Source organism: Bufo bufo, chromosome 2 (assembly GCF_905171765.1).
Source record: "Bufo bufo chromosome 2, aBufBuf1.1, whole genome shotgun sequence".
NCBI classification, from domain to species: domain Eukaryota; kingdom Metazoa; phylum Chordata; class Amphibia; order Anura; family Bufonidae; genus Bufo; species Bufo bufo.
The window spans coordinates 110,638,907-110,649,168 of NC_053390.1; positions in this window are offsets into that span (position 1 = coordinate 110,638,907).

Sequence of the window (10,262 nt, forward strand, 5' to 3'; positions counted from 1 at the left end):
CATGCTCTCTACAAACATACAGCCTCCAGACAGGAATGGCGGGACCAGCCCAATGGTAGCAACTGAATCTAGGGCTAGAAATTAACCCCTGACTCCATTTATGCCTTCAAGGATTACAAAGTGCATAACAAAGACACAGCAACTCTCTTTAGCAGTGAACCGCTGGATCACTGAACATAAGCCTATTACTTTCTACAGGTTTGCAAGAAACAGAGGTCCAAGGCAGTGAAGCAACCCAACTGAAGGAACAAACTGCACATAGAGTATAGCTGCAGCTGGAAGATGCTTCTGCTGAATCTGTTGATGGGGCTGATGTGGATGCCGTAGACCACAGACCCATGGTAGAGTGTAAACCAGGCCTGGAAGACGTCCCCTCTGCCTACAAGGCCTTCCAAATAGCCAGCAGCCTGCTGGGAAAAAAGTACGAGGAGGTAAACGAGTTTTTGGATCCGGGCTATTACGATGGGCTGTCTCTCCTGACTCCTCCCCAAAAGGAGAACAGTGTCTTGGGTGAGCCTCTGGAGAAAGTGCCAGAAGACGAGGAGTCTGCTGAAGACCCCGGTGTCTCCTGCCTCGATGAGAAAGAGGGGGAGGAGTTAAGAGGGCAAGTGTATGGTGCCATGTCCGAGAAGTCTCTCAAAGAGACTGGAGACTCCGAGAAGACAAAGGCTGAAGAAGTTAAGGCCGATGTGTTGGTTGACATGAAGTCCCCAGGTGCTGCAAAGACCAAAGTTAAGACAAAGGGAGCGGCAGCCAAAGTTGAAAAAGCTACTAAAAAATCAGAGGTCTCTGAAACTGCCACCATAGCTGGGGTAACTACTGCTGGAAAGAAGGAAGAAGTGACCCAGACGCACGTAAAAGAAGCGAGCGGGGGCAAGCATGCCCTGCTGAAGGAGCCCTGCAAAGCAAAGGAGAAAGTGTCTGGACATGACCATGACTGGGAACAGTTCAGTCAAGAGCTGCAGCAGTCCAAGAAAGGACATGAGGCGCATGTGCGGGAGCCAGAGGATCAAAAAAGAGAGAGAGATCAAAATGTACGAGAGCGCATCATTATCACCCGGAAAAGAGTAGAAAAAGAGTATCTGGCCATGAGATGGGCACATGAGGCCTTTAGGCAGTTTATATTGGGCAAGACGTCAGTTTTGATGATAAACCAAGCTCTGCTGGCGTGGGTCTGGCAGAACAAAGGGAAAGTACGTGTCACCGAGGTTCCTGGCCTCGGCGAAATAAGAACCGGTAATTTTGTGTGTCAGCGGCAGCTAGTGCTCGCTGACACTGTGTTACCTAGTGTGGCTGTAAAGCCAATCCGGGCCGGTTCTTATTGGGAGCAGCCAAAGAGCAGGGTGGATGGCTGTTCCCCACGTCCAGGCCAGATGGATGCCCTCTCACCAGCCTCCCGTGGTTATGCAGGTGTTCACCCTCACGGGCTTGAACAAAGGGGGGGGTGGTATGTGAGATAGTGACAGGTCTCACGCAGGTTAGAGGCAGGGAAGGGGTGGATAGTGCGGTCCACGCCCCTATTCCACCACAGGTGAGACCAGCTGGAGGTACTCAGCCTGGCAGAAAGCACCTCCCAGAGTGTCAGCAAGGGGGGAGTGTGTTACCTGTGGACAGAGGCCTGGAAGCTCTGTCTGTGTGGTCTCAGCTGGGCAAGGCTGAGGGACCACAAGGCTGGGAGATAGCCTGGAGTTGGGTGACGAAGCGACGCCTGGGAGGGTCACAGGGCTATAGTCAGGCGGACTACTAAGCCCCAATCCCCCACAATAAACACTGAACTGGAGACAATAGGCGTACTGGACTCTGTACAGCCAGAAGGCCGTGGGACATTGGCTGACAAAGCCGCATGGGTTCACAGGGTGTGAACTGTGACTTAGGTGAGTCAGAAACTTCATGTTTAGTTAGCGCCCAGCTGGGCAGGTGTTTATTTTGTATTATTTATGTTTGGTTTGCTGAGGCACAATAAATGCACTGTTTGGACATGAAACCTGGTGTCCTGAAGACGATTCTTGTGAGAATGACCCCCGAATAAGAGACGATCCCTTACAATATATATATATATATATATATATATATATATATATATATATATATATATACATACAGTCAGGTCCATAAATATTGGGACATCGACACATATCTAACATTTTTGGCTCTGTACACCACCACAATGGATTTGAAATGAAACTAACAAGATGTGCGGGAATTTACATCCTAATCAGGTGAACGGTGTAGGAATTACAACAGTTTGCATATGTGCCTCCCACTTGTTAAGGGACCTAAAGTAATAGGACAAAATAATAATTATAAATCAAACTTTCACTTTTTAATACTTGGTTGCAAATCCTTTGCAGTCAATTACAGACTGAAGTCTGGAACGCATATACATCACCAGACGCTGGATTTCATCCCTGGTGATGCTCTGCCAGACCTCTACTGCAACTGTCTTCAGTTCCTGCTTGTTCTTGGGGCATTTTCCCCTTCAGTTTTGTCTTCAGCAAGTGAAATGCATGCTCAATCGGATTCAGGTCAGGTGATTGACTTGGCCATTGCATAACATTCCACTTCTTTCCCTTAAACTCTTTGGTTGCTTTTGCAGTATGCTTTGGGTCATTGTCCATCTGCACTGTGAAGCGCCGCCCAATGAGTTCTGAAGCATTTGGCTAAATATGAGCAGATAATATTGCCCCAAACACTTCAGAATTCATCCTGCTGCTTTTGTCAGCAGTCACATCATCAATAAATACAAGAGAACCAGTTCCATTGGCAGCCATACATGCCCACGCCATGACACTACCACCACCATGCTTCACTGATGAGGTGGTATGCTTAGGATCATGAGCAGTTCCTTTCCTTCTCCATACTCTTCTCTTCCCATCACTCTGGTACAAGTTGATCTTGGTCTCATCTGTCCATAGGATGTTGTTCCAGAACTCTGAAGGCTTTTTTAGATGTCGTTTGGCAAACTCAAATCTGGCCTTCCTGTTTTTGAGGCTCACCAATGGTTTACATCTTGTGGTGAACCCTGTGAATTCTTCTCCTGATTCTTGACTTTGGCACACATACACCTACCTCCTGGAGAGTGTTCTTGATCTGGCCAACTTTCTTCACCAGGGAAAGAATTCTTCGGTTATCCACAACAGTTGTTTTCCGTGGTCTTCCGGGTCTTTTGGTGTTGCTGAGCTCTCCGGTGCGATCCTTCTTTTTAAGAATGTTCCAAACTGTTGTTTTGGACACGCCTAATGTTTTTGCTATGTCTCTGATGGGTTTGTTTTTGTTTTTTCAGCCTAATGATGGCTTGCTTCACTGATAGTGACAGCTCTTTGGATTTCATTTTGAGAGTTGACAGCAACAGATTCCAAATGCAAATAGCAGACTAGAAATGAAATCTGGACCTTTTATCTGCTCATTGTAATTGGGATAATGAGGGAATAACACACACCTGGCCATGGAACAGCTGAGAAGCCAATTGTCCCATTACTTTTGGTTCCTTAACAATTGGGAGGCACATATGCAAACTGTTGTAATTCCTACACCGTTCACCTGATTTGGATGTAAATACCCTCAAAGTAAAGCTGACAGTCTGCAGTTAAAGCACATCTTGTTTGTTTCATTTCAAATCCATTATGGTGATGTATAGAGCCAAAAATGTTAGAATTGTGTCGATGTCCCAAAATTTATGGACTTGACATATATATATATATTCGCACATGGTGGTTAATATGTGATTAAAATATAATTTTAGTATCCCTTTAGGGACAAAATTGAAGTGCAAAATTCTGGTTCTCTGCCTACTAGGTGGAGTATTGCTCACATGGGAATCATTGAGCGCTGTATAAAACCACCTACTTGCTCCCCCTAGTGGTGGCTGCAAGTTAACTCACTTATGATCTATGACCATGTACAGACAGGCAGAGGATGCAGTTTATTGCTGGGCCGCTGCTCCCCACAGCCTGATAGCATTGATGCAGCGTACTCAAGTTAGGTGTAGAAATGTTCCTGGGTGTTGTAGTGCAATAGACACTAACCTGAGACGGCTGACTCTCTGCAAGGGCAGGTGATGATGAGAAATGTTCGTGACGCCAGTGCCAATTAAACGGTGGCACGCCGTTTGCTGATAGCAGGAATAATTGAGGAACCACGTGATGTTAAAGCAGAACTCAAACTTTAGTAGTCATCATATAGGGACATTAACGGAAACGCAGTTCCTTTGCAGACAGTTGATTTTCAATACAGTTGATGCAGGCAATATATGTATAGCAAGGTGACTTCAGAGTGTTAAACACAGGACTTGTAGTACAGGCAGCTTGCACTCTATTCCTGACTGATCCTGGAACATATAAACTCTTCTCCAAGGTCCAATGCCCCAGCTCTGGCGTATATCCTTGGTTTTATCTTTATCAAGTACCTCCTCTGTTGTCTTGAGTACCTCTTGCTTTTCTTGACATGCCTCTGTCTCTCTCTCAGCTTCCTCAGGCTCTAGAAACTTCTGAACTCTCTAGAAACTTCTGACTCGAGGGTATTCCTGCTTCTGCATAGATGAACTCAGGAGGGGAACCTTCTCTTTGAATCTGGAACCCGGTTACAGGGACTGCAATACCCTCTCCTGGTCTGCAGGCTTCAGGCCTGGACTGGACTCAGACATTGTCCAGTCTCCAACTACAACTCTAGACTCTAGACTTTAGACTGCCTTTCCTTTCCCTGACTGGGCCTTATATAAACTAGGGCTCCCTAGCTCCCTCTAGTGACTAAGAGCTGAAATGACACCCCTAGCAGGCCTGTACATGCAAGTTTCACAGTAACAGGGAAATACATAGCATTACTTTACATTACATTTTATAAAGATAACTTATACCAACTTCCCCATGAATAAGGGGGACGACAGCACACAAGTGACCCTCCTGTAGTGACGGGCATTACAGTCCCCGTACACTACATACCCCACTGCTTTAAGCTGAGTACGACCTCGTACTCCATCAGGGCTCGCCCAACTGGAATCTCTACCTGAAACAGAAAAAGAGACATGCAGGCATACATATATGTAATTCATCTGCATTTACATTCATATCAGGTCCAATTGGCAAAAGTGAAGTGTGGTGACAAGGGGCGTCGTTCTCTTCTTCTCAGGATAGGGAATGGAACTGGGGCGCTGACCTGGCACAGCGTAACATTATAACCAGGATAGTCCATGACAATGAATAAGTCCATAATAGAACAGCAAAATAGATAAAACAGTATAAAAGTTCTTGGAGGCTCAAAGAACAAACATGAGTCCGTACCCAGGTTATTTTCCTATTAAATCACAGAGGCTCTCGTGCGGTGGAGTCCATCTCTGGGCACATTCACTTTAAAAAGAGTAAGAATCTCAGAGGCTCAGGTTCTTTTGAGTCTGTCTCCGGGCACGGTTCCTTAGTATCAAGTTGCACAATATAAAACAAGTGCTGTAATACCCCTGATCAACCTGAAAAGGGGGGTAAGGGTAAAAGGTGCAACAAAGGAACAGGCACAACTTGGCGTGGGATAGCAAAAGCAGGCAGGAGATCCTGGAAACAAACTTGGCTTTGTTGACCTTGTGATTTCAGTGGTTAACACCTACCACTGAGCCGTGGATGAACTGGCAGCAGCAACAAACGACCAGGAAACATAGGACTCCTGTCCTGGAAGGGTTAATAACATCATTCTTTGGTGAAATAAATCAAAGGCCTAGCAGGCTGATTCACAGGGGTATATCGTCATTACCCGGCTCTGCTGGCAAATACGGCCTGTAGTAGTCCTCTACAGGAGGATGGGCCCACATAACGGTGTTAGGGGGCAGCTGCAAGGTAAAGGGGCCCCTAATAGGTATTGGCCCCATGGGCCTAGGGGTAAACCCTTGGGTGGACCGTACTGGTCCCGGCATGATAATTGTGGGATGTAAGACAGTTGGTACCGCCGCCGCAAGCGGTCCGGTGGGCTCGGTGCAGCAACTCACAGGAATATTGGTCTTCCTTGGGGCCTTGACGGAGCAACATTAGCAGACGGTGGTTTACGGGTGGTGACAGGCACCCTTACCTCGTCCTTCTTTGGCGGCGTCTGGATCCTGGCGGTCGCGATCTTGCGCAGCTCCCGCAACTTCTCCTCCAGCCGGACAATCTGTTCACCGATGCTCCCCGTGTCAGAGTCGCTGTCATCTGCTGGCGCCGCCGGCGCAGGTACAGTCAACGATGGCGCGGACTCGGCCTCTGCAGGTTCTGGTGATGCATCGGGTCTCCGACCCCTCCGGATGTTCTCAAAGGTATTGCGAAGTCCTTTTAAGTTTTCCATATCTTGTATGGTCTTCTCCCGACGAGGCAGCTCGGGGGAAGGATAGGGGCTCACCCATTTTTCCAACACGGTTGGCTGCCAGAAGACGTTAGGCCCAATGAAGGAGCTCCGCTCCTGGAAGGCGTGATGGGCCGGCTCTGGAGAGCGTTCCGGTTCCCGCTCGCAGCCAGAGTAGTCTTCTTCTTCTGCCTCCCAGTCCTCAGGTTCTCGCTTGGGACGGGTCACAGCAGTTGCATAAGGGCCTCTCAGGCTCTCGGCAGGGGTGAACTCCACTTCCTCTCCCTCGCGGAGGCTGTGCTGATAGGAAGGGAGGTAGTCTCTCTTGACAGATCTTCTGTTAACATATAGGTCTCTGCCAGTCAGGTAATCTTGTATGAACCCGTAGCCACGGGCTTTGTCAAAGGACACCACCAACCCCTTTCTCCTTTCCAGGCGGGGTTGGGTGTTGGTGTGTCGTTCATGGATAGTCTTGGTCAGCTCCTCATAATAGATTTTGGTCTTTGTATTCCGCTTTATAGCGGCCTCCCGGATCTCTGCCATTAGTGAAGACCACTTGAAAGAGGGTTGAAAGAAGTCTCGCCAGGAGCCATAGCAGGGCTCCGGTTCTTTCTCCCGTGGCGGGCAGGCAGGTTTCTCCGGTCCCGGAGAGTAGGCCGGTGGAGCCTCCTCTGGCTCTACACCAATATCATTCATTTTTGGGATCTCAGGCGCGGACGTTGCAGCAAAGCTCTGTTCACTCTCCAACATGCTCGATCCTTCTCTGGAGAGCGATAGGGTCGCGTCAATTAGATCAGCCAGCTCCTCCCATTGCACTGGGAGGCCGCCCCCCAGGTATTCCAGTATATGGAAGGCGGAGTCCATGCTAGCCGACATGCAAATGTCCAGATAAGCAGTGGCGCCTGACCTTGAACTCCTTCCTGCTATTTCCTCCGAAAGGCGCCAATTTTTCCCGCCATTTCGGGACGAAGATGACGCAGCAGTTATTTCAGTAGCCTCAGCGGCCATCTTTGGGTATAAACGCTGTCTATTCACTGACAGCAAGCAGGATGATGAAAAGTCCATAAAACCACACTCCGATGTGGCGATTTCTTTCCTCTTGATAGCGCAACACTGCACAGCGCTTTTTGGAGGTTTTAGGGACACTTTTAGTATGTTTTTCGGTCCACAAAGTTCACTTTAATAAAACAGGCAATTTGTCACTTTGGTCACAGGGCAACTGTATAAGGCACAAAGTTCACGCTTCTTGCACTATAAAGCGTGCGTATCCTGTTCGTGACGCCAAAAGAGAGGTGCAGCGTACTCAAGTTAGGTGTAGAAATGTTCCTGGGTGTTGTAGTGCAATAGACACTAACCTGAGACGGCTGACTCTCTGCAAGGGCAGGTGATGATGAGAAATGTTTGTGACGCCAGTGCCAATTAAACGGTGGCACGCCGTTTGCTGATAGCAGGAATAATTGAGGAACCACGTGATGTTAAAGCAGAACTCAAACTTTAGTAGTCATCATATAGGGACATTAACGGAAACGCAGTTCCTTTGCAGACAGTTGATTTTCAATACAGTTGATGCAGGCAATATATGTATAGCAAGGTGACTTCAGAGTGTTAAACACAGGACTTGTAGTACAGGCAGCTTGCACTCTATTCCTGACTGATCCTGGAACATATAAACTCTTCTCCAAGGTCCAATGCCCCAGCTCTGGCGTATATCCTTGGTTTTATCTTTATCAAGTACCTCCTCTGTTGTCTTGAGTACCTCTTGCTTTCCTTGACATACCTCTGTCTCTCTCTCAGCTTCCTCAGGCTCTAGAAACTTCTGAACTCTCTAGAAACTTCTGACTCGAGGTATTCCTGCTTCTGCATAGATGAACTCAGGAGGGGAACCTTCTCTTTGAATCTGGAACCCGGTTACAGGGACTGCAATACCCTCTCCTGGTCTGCAGGCTTCAGGCCTGGACTGGACTCAGACATTGTCCAGTCTCCAACTACAACTCTAGACTCTAGACTTTAGACTGCCTTTCCTTTCCCTGACTGGGCCTTATATAAACTAGGGCTCCCTAGCTCCCTCTAGTGACTAAGAGCTGAAATGACACCCCTAGCAGGCCTGTACATGCAAGTTTCACAGTAACAGGGAAATACATAGCATTACTTTACATTACATTTTATAAAGATAACTTATACCAACTTCCCCATGAATAAGGGGGACGACAGCACACAAGTGACCCTCCTGTAGTGACGGGCATTACAGTCCCCGTACACTACATAGACATAGTCTGCCTCTTTGGTAGTTTAACCACTGCTCCCAGTATAATGCACTGACTTGATGTTTGCACAAAGCCTGCACTGTTGATTTGCATTCTGGGAATTGTAGTCTTTACCAGGCATTGTACTGTAATCTGATATAGCAAAAAGTCTCACCGGATTACAGGAGCTCAGGCATACCTCCCAACAGTTTTGGACGGTCAAAGAGGGACACTTATGGTTCATTGTGTGAAAGATCTATTTTTCCTGCAAATTTATACACTTCAATAGTTTTCTCTTACGACATAGCACAAAAATAATCCAAATATAGAAATTTCTAAAATCCCAACTGCATCAAATAATGAAATAATATACAAGATAGGCTCTAATATACAGAGAGGAGCCAGAGAAACACTTTCTGGGTCAATACTGTGAATGTAATGATGCAAATCTATACCTAAGATCAAAAAGAGGGACATTTAAGGAGCAAAGAGGGACAGAGGGGCTTGGGTCAAAAAGAGGGACTGTCCCTCCAAAAAAGGGACACTTGGGAGGTCTGCTTTAAGGTTCAGGGTTTTCACATGGTGCACTTGGGAGGTCTGAGCTCAGGGATGTGGAGGTGAACATGTTTACGGTCTATTTCCAGTAACCAGCAGAATTGTGAATGCAGCTCTGTACTGTAATACAGAATGGAGCTCAGGAGCAGCATAGACAAGTAATGTACGTAGATTATTTTTCCGTTTATATAGTCATAATAAATGGACAGAAACGTGAAATCTAAGCCGGGTTTATGACGATACAATGTGTGGCTGACTTCCATATTTCCAGATTCTGCTCTGTCTATGTGGTTGGCACACGATTATGTTCCGTTACCTCATAGCTGTAATGCAGCATCTCACGTTCCGTGTACATAGGATGAAAGAAACGCAGCATCTTGTTTATTTGAGTTCGGGAGCCTTCCATAGTCTAAAGCTTTCCTATATACACAGTGCTTCCTACAATAGAATCTGCCAAACCCAGATTTGCCGAGTCTGCGTGTTATTGTCATACGCCATGCATTGCTATACTCATACGAGCGTACAGTACTGGGGGATGCAAGTGTGATTCTTGGATCTATGACAGTTTCATTGGGAGAATTGGATCCTAGCTGCAGGAAATGCTGAGTGAACAAAGCTTAAGGTAGCTTAGGTCAGATGAATTGCTGAGTGCGACAGTCCAGCCAGTGGTGCTCTCCGTCCGGGACGCCTGTGAGTGGCAGGATAAGACTGGGTATTAATCGCCTATTAACCCAGAAACAATAAAGGAAATGTATGGAGGTTCTCTGCTGCCACCTAGTGATGTGTGACGTGAATGTATGATAAGTGCGCCACGTGCCTGGACGTAAGGCTGCTGATTGTAGGCCCGTGGATTGTGCTGAGAGAGACGCACCTGCAGCATTGCTGAGGTTAACGCTTTATATTCAGTGTCCTTCAGATGGAGCAGCGGTTTACAGGAAGAATGCCATACTTGACCTATGTCTTAAAGGGGTTGTCCAGGATTTTTTTTTTTAACATGCTCTCCATTTCAGGGTTCCCTGCCTCTCTTAAAGGGGTTATCCCATGAATAATGTAATGCTCATATAGAGCATGGCTATCTCTTTCTAACAAAGCTAGAAGCAGCCCTGTATCTCACATGGATCCAGAGATCTCCCCATTCATCTCTCTGCTTTATATCAAGCTGACCGC